The sequence below is a fragment of the Lontra canadensis genome, unplaced genomic scaffold (genome assembly GCF_010015895.1).
Source record: "Lontra canadensis isolate GAN:19392208 unplaced genomic scaffold, GSC_riverotter_1.0 scaffold47, whole genome shotgun sequence".
Classification (NCBI taxonomy): Eukaryota; Metazoa; Chordata; class Mammalia; order Carnivora; family Mustelidae; genus Lontra; species Lontra canadensis.
In genome coordinates this window covers 2,165,917-2,182,980 of record NW_022631041.1, presented here as the reverse complement: position 1 = coordinate 2,182,980, position 17,064 = coordinate 2,165,917, and the positions used below count along the sequence as shown (strand labels likewise).

Below are 17,064 nucleotides of genomic sequence, written 5' to 3'. Positions count from 1 at the left end.
TAGACTGGAAATCAAGAATATGGTTTTTCTGTCTTACTGAGCAATAAAGAGCTCCATGCTTTAAGTAACTAGCATGCCAGTGGCAATGATCCATTGCAAAATGCAATGTCTTCTCGCCTAACAGGGGGGCTTCCCCATCATCTTCAGGGAAGTAAACTATCAAACCAACATTGCTCTTGGAAAGTAGTTTGGAATGGGGTGAGGACCTCAAACAAGAACTTAAAACCAGGCAGTTCTACATCATAGAGTAAGGGCCAGCAAACTATGGTTTCTGGGCCAGATACCACTCTATCTGTTTTTATAAATAAGATTCTAATGGAATGCAGCCACACCCATTGGCTTATGGATTTTCTATGGCTGTTTTTTTCACCACAGTGTCAGAGCTGAATAGTCACAACAGAGAACACATGGTCCATGAAGCCTAAAATATTTATTATCTAGCCCATTGCAGAGAAAGCTTGTCAACCCCTGCCAGAGAGCAGAGAGCGAGAATTCAGGTTTAAAGTGGCTTGACAGCATTGGTTATGAACCTACCATCAATTTTCACTACAAAATGGTATAATATAGTCCTTGTAAATGTTTTTATTGTAAGCATTGTAACATCATAAAGGGCTCCTTATGATGAATTAGGTCACAATTCACACCAAAACAGTAACTGAATTAGTCTTCAAGTAGCGAGTTCAGTAGGGGTAAAAACAGACATGTGCCTTTTCTTTTTCACTCGAATTTTAATAATTTAATGGCACTTTTCTATAAACAATGTATTTCCCCCTGTTTTAGGGAAGAAATGAATAAACATTGTCTTCTAAGCAGACACTGCTTAGATGGCCGCAGATCAAGCTTGCCCTGATTAGTGCCAAGAAGGAAGGGCTGAGGGTGAATGTTGCTGAAACTGAAGTTATTGCTTTTGGTGGATCTGATTTACAGTAATCCTGCATGGCTAGTATGTCCATGGTTTCTGCAAGTATAAATTCTATAGCGAGTTTATATCAGATACTACATCAGAAAGTTACGTTCCTCAGAGACACAAATTTCCTTGATGCTTTACTGGTTTATTTTCAATTCAGATGAAAATAATTGTTGAGATGCTCAATGTCAAGATCTTTGGGGCCTTGATCTACCATAGGCAGTGCCCTGAGAGATTCAAACCACATCCTAGGGGATGTTGGGGGCGGCGGAGGGGGAGGGGGACCTTGACTTAGAGCTCTTTTTTCCTATTAATGACAAGAAAGCTCAGGGATGACTGCATAACCAACCCTGGTGAGGGCAAGGGACCTTACTGATGGCAGCCAGTCTGTCCCACTCCTGGCTTCCTTTAGTTTTCTGAGTCTCGTTTTCCCCTTGTCCTCCTTTCCTCGCCACTTATTTTTCATTTGATTTCATCTTGTGTGGTATTAGTCGGCAATCCACCTTAAATCTGTTCTGGAACAAGGCAGAGTGTAAGTAAACAGGTGAAAAAGAACTTACCTGTTGAACAGAGTTATTTAGTATTGTTCCTCTGAATACTGAAAATATATATATATATTGCAGGAAACAATTCTTTTCTTCTGGCATGGTAGCTCTGTGGTTTTCTTTCAAGTAGAAATTTCTCGGGGGCACCTGGGTGGCTCCGTGGGTTGAGCAGCCAACTCTTGGTTTCAGCTCCAGTGGTGATCACACAGAGGGCGAGATTGAGCACCTCCCATCGGGCTCCACTCTTGGTGGGGAGTCTGCTTGAGATTCTCTCCCTCTGCCTCTCCCCCCACTTGCTCTCTCTCTCTCCTTCTCTCTCTAAAAATAAATAAAATATTTTTTTTTTAGGATGGAAGGAAGGAAGAAAGGAGGGAGAGAGGAAGGAAGGAATTGCTCAGGATGTGCACAGGCACATGATGTTAGGGCAGTGCATCGGAGAGAGGTGTACAACCACATTGCCATCTGCGATGGCAGGAGTGCGGACAACCCAGTGCCATTGCATCAGCAACAGACAGGTAGTCAATGAAAAGGGTTAACATCATCTCTTCAGTCTCTCTGGGGGAAGCATGTCTTGGTAATTAGTACTTGAATAGTGCTCTACAATTTGCAAAGAAGTTTACACATAAGGCATCATATTCAACCCTCACAATAACATTGTTAATTTGGTTTATGACACTTTGTTTTCAGCAGAAGGAGTGGAGACTTTGAAAGCCAAGTATAGTGAGTAGAGGAATGAACATTGAAACCCAGTGTATGAGACCATGTCCTAACTTGGAGTTAGACCTGAGATTAAGTAATAGATTTTTCATTTTCTAGAAATCTCTTTAAGTCACTATATTAGGTTTCTAAAGTGGTTGTAACAAATTACTGCAAACAAATGTATTCCCTCACAATTCTGGAGGCCAGAAGCCGAAACCAAGTGTCTGCAAGGCCACAATCCCTCCAAAGGCTCTAGGGAGAATCTGTTCCTTGCCTCCTCCAGCTTCTAGTGGCTCAGACATTATTGTTTTGTGTGTGTGTGTGTGTGTGTGTGTGTGTGCGCGTGTGTGTGTGTGTGTTTTGGCTTATGGCCAGCCCCTGTCTGTTTCCTCTTCATCTTCTCCTCTGTGTGTCAATCTTATAAGAATATGTGTTGCCCATTTATGGCAAGCTCCTCCTCTCAACATTCTTAATTATCTCTCTTGCCATATAAAGTAACATTCACAGATTCTGGGGATTAGGATGTGGACATACATTTTGGGGAGCTACCATGCAACTCTCTGAAGTCACTGAACCTTATGACTCCCTTCCATAAAAACTAGAATAGTATCACTTATCCAAAGGGTAAAGATTAAATAAGATAATTTAAATAGAACTATCCAGTATATAATAAATACTCAGTAGAAAGGGGTCACCCCTTTTTCTCATTAGGAGAGCTGCTAATAACAATAACACTACTTTTGAGAAGATTTCCCTCATTTTTCTCATTGGGATAATAGCCAAATATATACTCAAATTCCCCCATTCTTTCATTTTCTCTTTAAAATCCCTTTCCCAATAAGCTGTATTCCAAAGAGTTGTACAGTTTCTGAATTATATTTTATCATGAACTATGATAATGCCTCTCAAGCATCTGCAGTGAAGGATTGGTTTTAATTTTGTAAAATTAAATCAAAATGTTGTGATGATGAAAATTGCTATAAAAGTATCCAAATACTTACTTTGATCTTATTACAGACCAATCACAATTTGCCCTTGTCTAGGACATCATTTGAGGGATAAAAAAATGTGAACATTAAAAATGAAACACATATCAAGTACTTTAATTTTATCAAAATTAATTTTCCAAAAGATAGTCAAATTCTCTCATTACTGCAGAGTTACTTCATACTGACATTTAACCCTAAAAACAATATTTGTATTTTTCCTCTGCCCAAGGGCTTTGAGCGGTATTTTTTTTATGACAACAAATTGGTTGATTTCTTTTTTGCTTGAGCTTTGTTTCTAACTAGGTATATACCTTTGTTATATATAGCACTATTCTACTTTCCTTCTCTCATATCAGTTTTTGAATAAAGTATGGTTTTCTCTTGATATTTTCAGGCTGAGTTTTATCCCATTAAACCTTAGTCCTCTCAATAACAGTATATTTATTTTTGGGGTCTAAAACTTTGAGTTCTTTTGCCACCTCCTTTTCTGTGTTGACATATATAGTCTTTTAAGAACATAAATATTCTTTTTTTCTTTTTTGAGAGGGAGAGAGTGAGACTAAGCAGGGGGAAAGGGCAAAGGGAAAGGGAGAGAGAGAATCTCAAGCAGACTCCCATCTTCAGCACAGAGCCTGACATGGGGCTTGATCCCATGACCCTGAGATCATGACCTGATCTGAAATCAAGAGTCAGATGCTTAACCCACAGAGCCACCCAGCTGCCCCCAAAAATACTGTTCTCAGTGAATATCTCTATTCTTTGCTGAACAAATGAAAGAGTGATAATTACTAAGGAGCACCTCTAACATGCAAACCCTTTCTCTGACGTGCCCACTGTCCTTATTACCTACTTGGTAGTTGGTCTTGGTTTTTCTTACTGCCTTTTTATTCACTCATTTTTGTTAAATATGTTCTCTGCTTTGATCCAGTGCCCATTTCCATTTTCAGTAGTTCAACCTACTGACATCCTATCATGATCCAGAAGACAAAATTCTTTCCCTTAGATACTTTCTATGTAACCAGACATTGCCCACCTTCTTCTTCCAGAGTCACAGCCACAAACCAAAAGAAGACAAAAAAAGTTCTACCCACCCTTACATGTTTTCCCTTTCCAACCTGATCCTAGAGATGCAGATCCTGAGACAACAACTTTTGTTCCCACATGAACAATCAGAGTAGCAGGGATTGGTGAGGTTGGTGATCTTGGCAGGTCCTCCCTCATATCTGGGTGCCTGCTCTGAGAAGTTATAGTGTGTAGACCCATGACCATGCCAGGTTTATGCATGGCTACCTCATCCCAACCAGCAGAGAGTTCACTATCAAATAGCTAGGATATGTGTGGTTTTAATTTGCTTGAGATAAGAGTTCCATCATTTTTTGAATGCTTAGGAATCTCTTGGAATCTCTCAGTGCCTGGATAATGCCTCTACTTGAATATGTCTGGAAGTACCCTCCAGGAGAAGAACCTCAAAAAGCTTCCACACAGCTTAATTTCCTCTTGCTCATCCTCAGCTGTGTCATGGTTGTCACCGTCCTTAGAGGGGCCCCAAATAGTTAACCTTCAAAAAACAAAACAAAACGAACAAACAAGAAAAGCTGTGCCCTTCTACTCCATGTCCTATGATTTGTTTCTTTACAAGGTAGGCTCTGCCTAAGGTATTCTACAGAGTACAAATATGACTCACCCCCCTTCCTCCCTTTCTTGTTACAGCCCAGAATAAGTACACAGGGCCAGGTTAAGACAGTATCATTTTATTACTGTGGAGAAGTAGATGGGTTAATGACAACAAATGTGAAAAAGTTATCCCCCAAAATCGAGAAATCTCCTAGCTATATAAATCAAGAGTTCTCCTAGCTATTTTCTTTGGCATGTAATCACTGACTTTCCTTCTTTCTAGTATACTTAGAAACCAGGGTGAGGTTTTGTGGATTTTTAGTGTGTTCTACGACTCACATCTTAATATCTGACCCTGGTGTGGAGCTTTGCAGGTTCGTCATTCTGTCATTCCTTAGGAGACCCTATTTAGGGTCAGAGAATAGAAATACCTATAGATTCCTTCTCTGTATTTCAGGTTATTTCACTCTGAATTTGCAGGTATGTCCCCACTCTTCCTGAGACTACCTCAGTCTTCCAGCCCTGCAAGCCCTCCTTTTTGTTTCTCCCATTACCCCAGAAAGAAAAGGGTCTTCCTTCTTAACTCCCTAAACACTCCTTCCCCAGAGGATACCTGTCTTTCCTTGACCAGTGGTCCTATCATTCACCCTTCCAGGAAATCTGCCCTATGCAGTGCCTGCAACACCCTCAGGGGGCAGGTAAGATGAGTTCTTAAAACCAGTGCTTGCTTCTTTCCCTGCTGTGCTCAGATACTGTCCAGTGCAACTTCTCTGATCTTGGCCCTTGTGGCTCCCATCATCTTATTAGTAGCCAGGACTAGCTACTTAATTTGCAGGGCCCACTGCAAAGTGAAATTGTAGGTCTCTGTTCAAACCTTATTAAGAATTTCAAGACTGCAGTAGAACACCATAGACCGCATGCAGGGCCCTCTGACTACAGGATTCCATGTGACTACACAGGCTGCACTCCCATGAAGCCAGCCCTGCCAGAAGCATGTCTTTCTGGAATCTGGCGATAGTCTTCAATCTTCTGTACTCTTCTTTGCCTCGAGGAATCACCTTTGGCTAAATTCACCATATTCATGTTCCAGATTGTCAATTTATGGTAAATGAGATTATGTTCCTCAACTAGTCCATAATCTAGCCCTACTCAGGTCAGCTTATTGGTTCTAAATTCTCTGAGATGACCCACAGAAGTGTCCCATTCCCAGGGAAGTGACTGTTTTAAAATTAAAATTCTATAACATAAAAAATAATTTCAGTCATTCATTAGTCACTTATTGCAAAACTGTTCTGTATCCCGCTTGATGCTAAGGATACAAAAAAAGAGGACGCCTACCCTCATATAGTTCACAACACAGTGGGGGTAGGCACACTTAGAGAAATGGGTAGAAAACAGCTAGAGCAATGTTCTGACAGAAGGATGCATATTTAAAAACCAAGTCAAAAAGAAGTATGAATAAGCCTAATTTCTACCAATGGGAAAAGCTGCTTAATTTATCACATCTACTCGTTGACCAAGATTTCCCTTCTCCTTCTCCTTATTTTTTTCATCTGGCTTATTTTTTGTGTTAGTTTCTCAACACATCCTTCTCACAGTGTGGAGTACACAGAGGTGTTCCTCAAGCCCTTTCACCTTCTCCTTTAAGCAAGAAATGAGTTATAATTACCACAAACATTGTTGGCCAACCCCTCAAGCACAAAAGAAACATATTATCTACTTATCCTGCCACAGGTTGCAACAGTGGCTTTGCTCTTAGTATTTCTTCACCCTCTAGATAAAATATTAGTGCTTCTGAAATGCCTGTGGAAGAAAGCTTCTTCTTAGAAAATGTTTTTGTATATCATGGATCATGTTATAAATTGGCCACATCCTTCTGCCCTAGGTACCCACAGTCAGTAAGAGGGGAGGTAAATGGCTGACACTCCAGGAAAATTCCTGAACTCCACAACCAAAAGTTTTGGACTACAATAAAGCAACAGATATGAAAAAAGCTTTAGGAAAACCTCATCAGATCCTACTGGCATCACAGCCAGCCTGCAGACTACTTTTAAAAAAGTGTGTTGCATTTTTCTTCTCCCTTGTCTAGGCCATCAGTCTTCATAATCACTCCTTCTTCTCTAGGAAGGATCTCTGACCAAGTTACAATGACAAAAGGAATCATCTTGGTCTCCCTCTAGAGAGCTGAGAACCCAGCTGCAGGAAAGAAAATGCTTCCATCCACCACCCCATCACCACCACCACCACCCCCAACCCCACAGTCAACTTCAATCCAAATGCCAGAGTCCATAGTAGAGTGACTTGGAAGATACCAGAACAAAAACATGCCAGCAAAAGGACTTTTGGGTTTTTTGTTTTTGTTTATGTTTTTGTTTTTCCAGAGGCACAGTCTGGTCAAGCACCCTTCCACCACCTCCATTAGCCTTTCTCCATCAACCTCCAGGATCAGTCTCACCCATGAATGCCTCCTGAATAAGTGGTCACTTGTATCCTAAACATCGAAGGGTGTTAAGAAACCTCTGCTGCTTTGAAGTTTCATCTTCACTTGCCTCCCTTGATTCTTGAAATTCCACCATCAGTCATTCCTGTAAGTAGTGATATAATTGATTAGATTCTTTCCAGGTGATAGCTTGCCACATCAGATTGTGTTAAGGGGAAAGTGGAATGAGTATGAAGTCCAGTGTGCTGAAGGGAAAGGAATTTCTGTAATAGAGACAAAAGCTCTCAGAGGAAAGCCTGTATCCCAGAAAATAAGTCTATTTTACAACTACACTTAGGCCCAGAAGCAGCCCTATCCACCGAGAACTTGTTCTGGTCCTGTCAGTTGAGGTTGTCTTGACCCAACGCCTTGTAAAAAGACCACAGCTGAAGATCGCAGGAATGTCCAGGCTGATTCTGGTCTATTTCACTGCACCTGATGCACCAGTGGTTGCATATGCTTGATGTCCTCGGCCTGAGCACTCAGCCACTGGGTGAAATCCTGGAGTGGCCTCTCTGAACTGCTCATTTCCCTCAGGCAATACAGTGAGAAAAAGAAGACACATTGTTCATCCTCAAGATTCTTAGAGAGATGGGTTAGCCAAAGGCAATGGCCTCCCCCACCTCCAGTTGGCATACCACTAAAAGAGTTAGTATTCTCTGTGCATTTACCTGTGTAGATAGGCAGTAATGGTAGATGTTAAATTAGCCTTCTCACCTATTGGAAGCAATAGGTTATAATGGGAAAAAAGCATGGATTTGGAGTCGCATAGAGATCTTCCTAGAGCTGCTATTTATTAAGCTTTTAATATTGGTTAGATCACCTAATCCCTCTGAACCTCTGTAGATCACCTAATCCTCTCTGAAATAGGGATAACAATGCCCACCCTGAAGTGCTGTGGGGAGAATACGTATGGAGCCTGGCAGACCATAGGCTTTCAACAAATGCAGTGGTCTTCCTCCATCAGTTCCCCGTTGGGATGGAGCATATGAAACTACTAATAATGTTCTGCACTATTAAAGTTGTTCATCCTAACCCAGGAAAGGAAACCTTTTTAAAATTCTTCCTTGCATCTTAAATACTCTAGTTTAACTGCCATCTCACTCCTCAAGAAGTTATGTCCCCCAAAACCAGAGAATGAATTTGAAGCTCCCATTGTTTAACATAAGTTTTGATATGATCTCTGTGCATGAAAAAAAATGCAGCTCTCTTCCACATGAAATAAGAAATGTGGGTTTGTTGTGGTAAATAGTTACTTAGGTTCCCCAAATCAATTATTCTAATGTAGTCTAAGAATTACTAACAAATGAGTTTATAACTTTCTTTCAATGTTGATTTATTGTACTAGGAACATCGAAAGAAAGAAAGAAAGAGAAGGAGGGAAGGGAAAAGAGAGAGAAAAGAAAAGGAAGAGAAGGAGGGCAGGCAGGAAGGAAGGATCTCATAAACTTATTGTGTGAACACCCAAATAATACTTAACATTTTGAGATACAATAGAAAAGTATCCTGACCTTATGCCTGCAAAAATCCCTCCCCCTGATAAAGGTCTAATTTATTTATGCAATTCAAAAAATAAAAAACTGAGACTATATTACAAGCCTCTAAAACTTTCTAAAACAAAAATAATCTATAGCCTGGACTCAAAAAATAAAAAGACTTACCACAGGCTTCAAATTCCTGAGGTGGGAGTTTTCCATAGATCACAGCAAACTGATCATGCAGAGAAAGGCTGACACAGCAAGGGTCACTAAGGAAAGGAAGAGAAACACAAAGGAAAAATGAAAAAGAAAAGAAAGGAAGAGAAATGCTACTTTCTCTTTTTTGGCATATATAAGTTCTATGAAAGAACTTCTGAAATTCTTAGCCCTAGGTAAATATTCAATCAGGTAATTAGTTTTGAAAAGCTTTTCAAATTCCAAATAATAATAGAGTTGGGCAAAACGGTGTTTCTTTGGGGGCCCCAATGAGAAATAATAAATTCTTGGTGATTAATGGCACTTATGTGCTCTTGGACATTAAAAACATTTTCTGCTCTTGAGTCACAACGGAAGCTACAGCTTGAATTTTATTGTTCAATTTGCCTTTCCCCTTCCTGGGTGAGCCAGCACTGGATTTAGAAGCTGAAAGTTTATAGAGTCAGCAGGACCCCAAGGGACTGAGAACTTAGCTGGGCCAATGAGGATAATGCCAAAAATTATCTACCCTCCGTGAAAATGCAGAATTCAGAAAAGAAGGAGGAAGGGTGATTATAAAGACGGATAGTCTGTAACTTAGACAACATTTCTTGGCACGGTTGGCAAATCTCGTTTTAAAAAAACAAACAAACAAAAAATTTCCTGGTTCACAGTTTCTGAAGCTCTTCTTTTTTTCACCTTTGGCACATGGTCAAAGGACAAGCTGGTGTCTTCCCAGAGGACTGGAGAATGCTCGAGTCCTCAGACACAGTGAAGCAAGGCTCACAGTTAAAAGCAGAGGGCTGAGAGTTAAGAAGCTTTCAAGGGTAGAAAGGAAAAGATTTTTGCTTAGTCAACGGTTGATTTTGTCAGTGTTGATGTGTTTTTCCCTGAGTCCTTAGAGAAGTTCAAGTTGGACCTTGGGCCTTACCTAAACACTAAACAGGACTATCTTTCTGCAAGGTTCTTCAAGCAGTTTTAGTTACACTTTACAAAACCATCCTTGTCATTTTCCCCAGTCTTGGCAGTGACCGAAAACAGTGCAAAATAGAAGACTTTCATGGGAATAGTTACACATATCAAAATCTAATACAGTTTTGCCAGTCCTATACGCTTTCCCTAGACTTAATCTCCCCATCTGTAAAATGGAGAGGACGTCTAGGTCCATAAAGACTACAGGTACAAGGTATCCAATTTACAAAGACCTGGGGCTAAGATTTTTCAGGAATCTGAAAGAAACAAAAAAAAAAAAAAAAAAAACAAGCAAACAAACAAAATATCTCAAGGGAGTACTGGATTAGGGTCTCAGCTCTCCCACCTCCTGGGACTGTCCCATCCCAGGTCCAGGAGGGAAGGCAATCTTCTGCCATTGGGTAAGTTTACTGAAAATGTGGATAGATTCCTCTCTCCTTTTCTCTGTGTCTCAATTTCCTGTAAACGGTAAAACTCTAACACAAAAAGTAATAAGATCCAAATCTTCCTGCTGGGGATTTGATGAAGATGAATTAGACACTGACACTCAGGAAAAGATGGAAGGCTCTCCATGACAGAGGCCAAACTAATTCAAAATGAAAATCATCAATTTGAGTGTGCTCACATGTTACTTAAAAATCAATGAAGAAACAAAGTGAGGGAACCCTGAAGCCATTTTAGCACCCCTGCTTTCGCACTCCACTCTAACTTAGCAGCCTTGAAATATCTCGGCTCTGAAAACCCAGTCAATCATCATTAATAATGATATTTTTATAACACTATAAAAATTGGAATTTTCAGAGCCACCTTGATAGATGTCCTGTCACTACCTTGCCATTTGCGTAATTTTTTTTTCTGACTTGTTTTTTTCCCCTGTATTAAAGAATTTTTTAAGAGAGAAGAGAAAGATTTTTCTTTTGATTGAAAAAATCATAAGGAATGGCACGGCTTGCCCTTGCTACGAATCCCTTCCTAATGAGCAGTGTAATTTAGCGATTGTACAAGGACTTTCAACTTTAACGATTCTAGAGCTTGAGTTTACTTAAGGAGTTAAAACAAATGCCTGCCTGTTGCCTACAGATCTGGAATGAGAGTTCAGCGAGTTTGCACAAAGATGAAAAAGATTAGAGACAAAAGCCAGGTTGTTGTTCTTTCTGATACACAAACATCTCAAGCAATTTACCTGTTGTTTATCTCCCTATGAACCATAGGAATTACTTAGTACCTCTAGTGTGATTTGCCCAGAAAATTCGGAATATTCCTTCAAAATATTTTAATTCATTAAGTTATAAATAAATTGGGCAAATTCTCATCTTCTTCTGGCTTTATCTGCTTATTTCTTCCCCATACACACCTCCCCCAAACAGTACTGAGTATTCCTTGCCTTTGAAAATGCATATGAAATTTTTTATTTCTGTTGTAACTTCCACAAAACTATCCAAGCTTATGAGGTACATTGGCCAAGGGAACTCAATTCATGTTTAACCTCTGAGCCAAAAGAAAAGCCTCAGTGTTTTCAGAAGTTTGTATTGTTGTTGTTGTTGTTGTTGTTCCTACCACCACCCCCACCCCTTGTAGTTTCTTTTATTCTTTGCCTCCAGGAAGACAGCACAGGAATTTTTATCACCACTGGGGGCTTAATACCGGTGGTGAAAAAAACGAGTTCCTGTCCTGGTGCTGAACTAAAAAGGAATAAATGTCTTGGATGTATCAGGTTTCTTTGTCAAGCAAACAAAAATAAAGGGATCTAGTTTACTGGCATAGTTGCAGCGCTCATTAAAATTGATGACTTCGAAGATTCTGTGCTTCTCTTCCTTTAACCAGGGCCATCAGCCAAGAATCTGCTGTGCTGTTAAAGACATCATGTTATTGGGGTGTTGTAAAACAGACCACTGCTGTCACCTTAGCTCACCCTTCATGGATCAGTGTGACAGCGGGAGAGGCCCGGGGGCGCTGGCAGAGGATGGGCCTCGCCATTTGGCCAAGGGCCGCCAACAGAATAGATGTATGGGACCAAGACGCAACCTGGTATTTTCTAGCCGTGAACATCAAGTTCGAAAAAGAAAGAAAAAGCTGGATTAGCACGAGGCAGAGTTCGGTTTTTCTTAGAAATGTGCGACTCTGCAAAAGTGTGCCTTTATTTTTGGCACAAATTGCTATAGCAAATTACATGGCTTATCAGATGTGGTTTTTTGGGCTCAGTGGAGAAGTCACTGCAGGGACTTGTTCTTTTTGTTGTTTGTTCCCAGTTGGGAATTTGGGATAGATCGGTGTTTTCTTACAGTTCAGGAACAGACTTGAATAATAAGTGCTAACGATATTTGTGATTCAATTAAACTCACATTATTACAATTGACCAAATGAGACCTTGGACTGACTTACAAGAGATTTCCATTCTGCCCTAAAGGAGGTAAGATACAAAGTTTGAAACTCCATGTCACAGATTAGCCAACAGGCCCATGTAAACTTTGGGGGGAGTGAAGAGGACAGAACAGGGCAGGAGGTCAATCCCAGTGAATGAAAAGTTTCAGAGAGAGCATTTTCAGTTCCTCTCAACAGCCTCCTCACTCCTTTTTTTTCTTGACCATGTATGTAGATTCATCCTCCTATAGCACAAGAACCCAACAAGAATGTCACTTTTGATATTATTTCTATTTATTTTGTTGCCAAACATGGAGAATAGATTGAAACTCTAATTTTAGAAACAGAAATTTTCCACTAGCTAAAATAACCATCGAGTACTCACGTGTTCATTGGTTTATTCACTCATTTATACCAAGATAGGACACATACCAGAGGGATGCAATAGAAGCATAACAATAGGTTTCAAGGAGTCCAGTTTATTAAAAATGCAATGCAAGGCAATAGGTAAGTGAGTGCTTCACACCCAGGAGCACAGTGTTAAAGGTAGAGGGAAAAGTCAATGTGGAAAAGAGAGGCTTAAGTAAGAACAGCTCCTGGGAGAAGACGAATCTTAATTGGAAACTTCAATACTACATAGACCTTCAAGTGTTTCTTCACGTTGGGCCCTTTTTTTCCAGTGAAATCTTACCAGAAACCCAGTGCAGAGCCATAAGAGCAGAGCCCAGATCTCACCCTTTCCACTTTCCAGATTCCTCACTTGGGTTTCCCCTCCCTTCAAGGTTCACAATTTGAAAATCATGGACTTCAATAAATAGCAAGTTAACGAAGAGAAGGAAGGCAGTCCTGGGTATGGAGGACAGCACAAATAAATCTGAATCAGAAGGTAGTAATAGAAATGTTTTGAATGAGTTCAGTGAAAGCATTTGGGCAAAGAAATCTGCCTGAAATTGATTCCATAGACCTCAGGGGACCATTGACGATTCTCAGATTGGAGAGTGATGTGATAGAGATGAACATTTAAGAATATTAACATGGCAACTATATGCTGATGGTCTGCAAGGAGGATGCAGCTGGAGTATTCTGAAGGTCAGAAATAGATGACCCCTAACAGAGCTGAAACTTGAAAAATAGGGGTGTGGCCAATAGGTCTTCATGATCGATTAAATATGGGAGTAAAGGAAATACAGGCTTGAAAGTCATTTTTTACTGAGGCATCTGTATTATACACTTGTAAGTATCTGTAGTTTGTCCACAGCCTTTATCTCTATTAGTCATTATACATTTGTGTGAATATTTTATCAATACATTTCTATCCCTGGACTACAATAGACTACAATTCTCCATGAGATCAGGGACTCTGCCTATTTGGTTCTAGAACTTTAGCATGATAGGTTAAAAAAAAAAAAAAAAAAAGCCACTCATATTTGTGAAATTAAAAAACTCAATAAATGATGGTGTCATTGACCTTATTAAAAGGAGCTAGAGAAAAGCAGCTGAATTCGAGTTTTATCATATTTTTCTTAGATGAGGAAAATGGGTCTAAATTCAGATTTCTTACCCCTGCTCAAGACACGGGGGTGAGGAGCAGTTGAAATGTCTGTGATGGGTGTAAAATGTAGGCCATCAACAGCAGTGAAGCTGTGAGAATGAATTAGTTTACCCAAAGAGAATGTGTGTTTAAAGACAGAAGAGCAGAGAGAGCTTGAGGATTCTCATGCAAAAGTCAAATGGAGAACCGGAACAGTCAAAATTAAAGAATATTTCTCTGAGGGTATATTTGGAATGGTTTGCCATACACCCACACTTTGAGACATTTATAAACTATCACAGGAAAGAAATCCTCTCTTAAAAAAGTTTAAAACATTAGGAATTTTGGAAGTGGGGATAAAATGTACAATTAATTAAGAGGAATCCAACCCATTTTCAATCTCTATCAGAATTTTTTTATTGCATTTGTAAAATATGACTGACCACCTTATCCCAAATGCTCATGGTGTTCCTGCTGATAAAAAGTGGCCCCCACACACCTTTTTCTTTGTTTTGCTTTTTTTCTCTTTTCTTCTTTCTTTCTCTCCCACTTTCCTTTGGTAGCAACATCGAAAACATCTCTTACTTAGAATTATATATGCCACATGAAATTCTGAAATCTCACTTGCTGATCTAATTTTGGTATCATTCCACCTAAATCCTCTTGTTCATTGTTATTTTTATTGTCGATGCTACTACTGTCAGTTTTGTTTTCTTTTTAGAGTTTTTGTTTTGTGCTCTTCTGTTTTTTGGGTGGTAAAAAGGAGAGAGAAAAAAATGTTTGAGTGACACGAACTATGATTCCTTTGTAGTCAAAGAAAGTGCCAGTATCTTCTGTCCATTCTTACATAGAGCGTGAGACAAACAGATCTTTCTTTAAAAAAAAAAAAAAAAAGCAATAACCCCAAGGACATTACTATGACAAAGTTACAATATGAATTTTTTTCTATTTTTTTTCTATTTAGTCCAAGGAGAAATTATGCATCTTTTATCTAGAAAATAAGTAGCTATGGATTTTGAATGTTTCACATGCTAAGTGCTGTAATTCATATAAAAAATGTAAATGTTAAAATTCTGAAGATATTTTAAAGTGAAGTCTAATATGAATAGCAAGGAGTCTGAGAGAAAAAAAAAAAAAACAAAACTCTGGGAATAAAAAGATATTGTAGCCACCAATAGTTTTTCTTGAGCAGAAGCTGCACAGTTACTTTCTGGCTTCAGGTCTCAAATAGTGGTTTTATTCCAGGGGAAACACCAAACTACCAAAACGTGAGATGGGTCCAAGAACAATAAAGAGCCAAAACGATTCTCTGCTTGATCCGGAAGTTAGGCTTGAAGCTACCTCCAGTTCATCTTTTGGAGTCTTTTGGAGTTTGTTCACTTATTCATGTCCACAAAGCCTTAAGAGGACATCTAAGACGTGTCCAGTGCTGTACTAGGCCGAGAAGTAAAGAGACCCAGTCCCTGGTCCACGGAGCTCGCGCTGGGGGGAGCTCCTCTGTAGGCAGTATCCCCAACAGTCTTTCCTCCTCACCTTCCGAAAGATTTGGTAGGTATCTTACCGGAAACAGGTGGCTCTCCTTGTTGCTATCAGTTGTGTTTATGAGCGCATAGAAAACCATATATAGCTGGGACTTCCTCTCATTTTCCAAGACTGACACAATTTTTTTTTTTTGTATCTCCATTTATATTTTCTCTGCACGTAATTCTGAATTGCAGATGGAGCTAAGTCACCTCTTGGGGTGTTGTCTGCCCCAACACTTAGCAAGAAACAGGGAGCATCCGGAGGTCCTTCTCCAAAACACTATGAAGGTCCCAAGGAGAAAGAATCATCAGTCCCGGGGGAGAGAAACCATCCAACTTACACCAAGAGCCAGGCTAAGGAAGAATAAATGGAGACACGTGTTCCATGAATAAAAAAGAAGATGAGCAAGAGGATTAAAAAGAAGAAATCATTGAACACATCATGCTGCTCTGATGCAGCAAGATAAGGATACGATGGGTAACCTGCCAGGCAAACGGGAAATGGTGTGGCATGTCGACTGCTCACCAAGGCTGAGTGGGCCTCTGTATTGCAGGAGAAGCACAGTCAAACCATGATTTCAGGTTTTCCAAGCACTGCTCTGCACACACACCAACTTCTTAACAACCCCACCTGTGCTGACAACAGGGAATGTCACCCAGTGTTCTATTACACTATTTCTCAAGAAGAGACATTCTTTCTTAACATAGGCAGCTATCCTGTTCTATAAAGATGTCTTCTCTTTACGTCTGTGTTTTATCCTATGTGCATAATTAGAATGATTTGGCCAGGTATCTTGTGTGCTCTCTACCTTCTTTATAACCTTTCTTGATGCCTAGCACACCAAAACCACCCAGTAAATGTCACTGAGCAACAGGTAAATTTTCTTTTTAAGAATTTGTTTATTCGTTTTGGGGAATGAGGGACAGAGGGAGAGGGAAGGAGAGAATCTCAGACTCCCCACTGAGTACAGAGCCTGATGCAGGGCTCAATCCCACAACTACGAGACCCTGAATGATCTGAGCCGAAATCAAGGATCCAACACTCCACGGACTGAGCCACCCAGGCACCCCAACAGATAATTCTTTACAAAGAGAAAGGCCAGCCCACAGTGTATGTCACATGTTAATGAGGTGTCCCCAAGCACTGTTCATCACAGCTGCTGTCCTAAGAAGCACAAATTTATGAGCAATGACCAGGTAGGTTCCATTGTTATTGGAGCCAATGGCAGCATCCACAAAAAGAATGCATGAGCAAACTTCGCTACACAGGCAGTCCGCACTTGCTGGTGGATCTCGCCGGTCTGGCTGGCTTCCTGCTTCCTCAGTGTGCCTTTGCTCCTGATGACCAGACACCTGGACTGTCTTCCCCAATTCAAAACACAGTCATTCTCCACAGCCTTGCCTATGAAGTAAACTTCTACGAATTTTTCAGGTCTCAGGAACTTGTACTCTTCAGGATTTACAGTCAATGATAGTCTGTATTTAGCATCTTTATTTCCTTCCCATCTGTACTCTGCCTTATTTTCTGGGCCCTTGTCTTCTCCATTTCTTATCTAGATTCTAAGCACCTGAGAGTTCATTGCCTCACAGCCTAGGACTGTGATTTTACAAGTGATCAATAAGTGATCAATTGAATGTGTGGCTTCTCGGTACACCCAAAACTGGGTAATATGAATACACACACACAAGAGGCATCATCATCGAGCATTAGTAACTTTGTGTGTTATCCCATTCAATACTCACAGCAGCCCTATGTAGCACATAGGCAGAT

The 17,064-nt window shown here is 40.1% G+C and overlaps 1 long non-coding RNA gene across 1 annotated transcript; it reads right to left on the bottom strand.

The window, feature by feature from the left end:
• Positions 1 to 6,477: 6,477 nt before the first annotated feature.
• On the bottom strand, positions 6,478 to 8,994 carry LOC116876721. The gene is made up of 3 exons (XR_004384447.1): positions 8,895 to 8,994; positions 7,210 to 7,339; positions 6,478 to 6,557 (listed from the first exon to the last, which is right to left on the bottom strand). It is a non-coding gene; the product is annotated as an uncharacterized LOC116876721 (long non-coding RNA).
• Between the last annotated feature and the right edge of the window lie 8,070 nt (positions 8,995 to 17,064).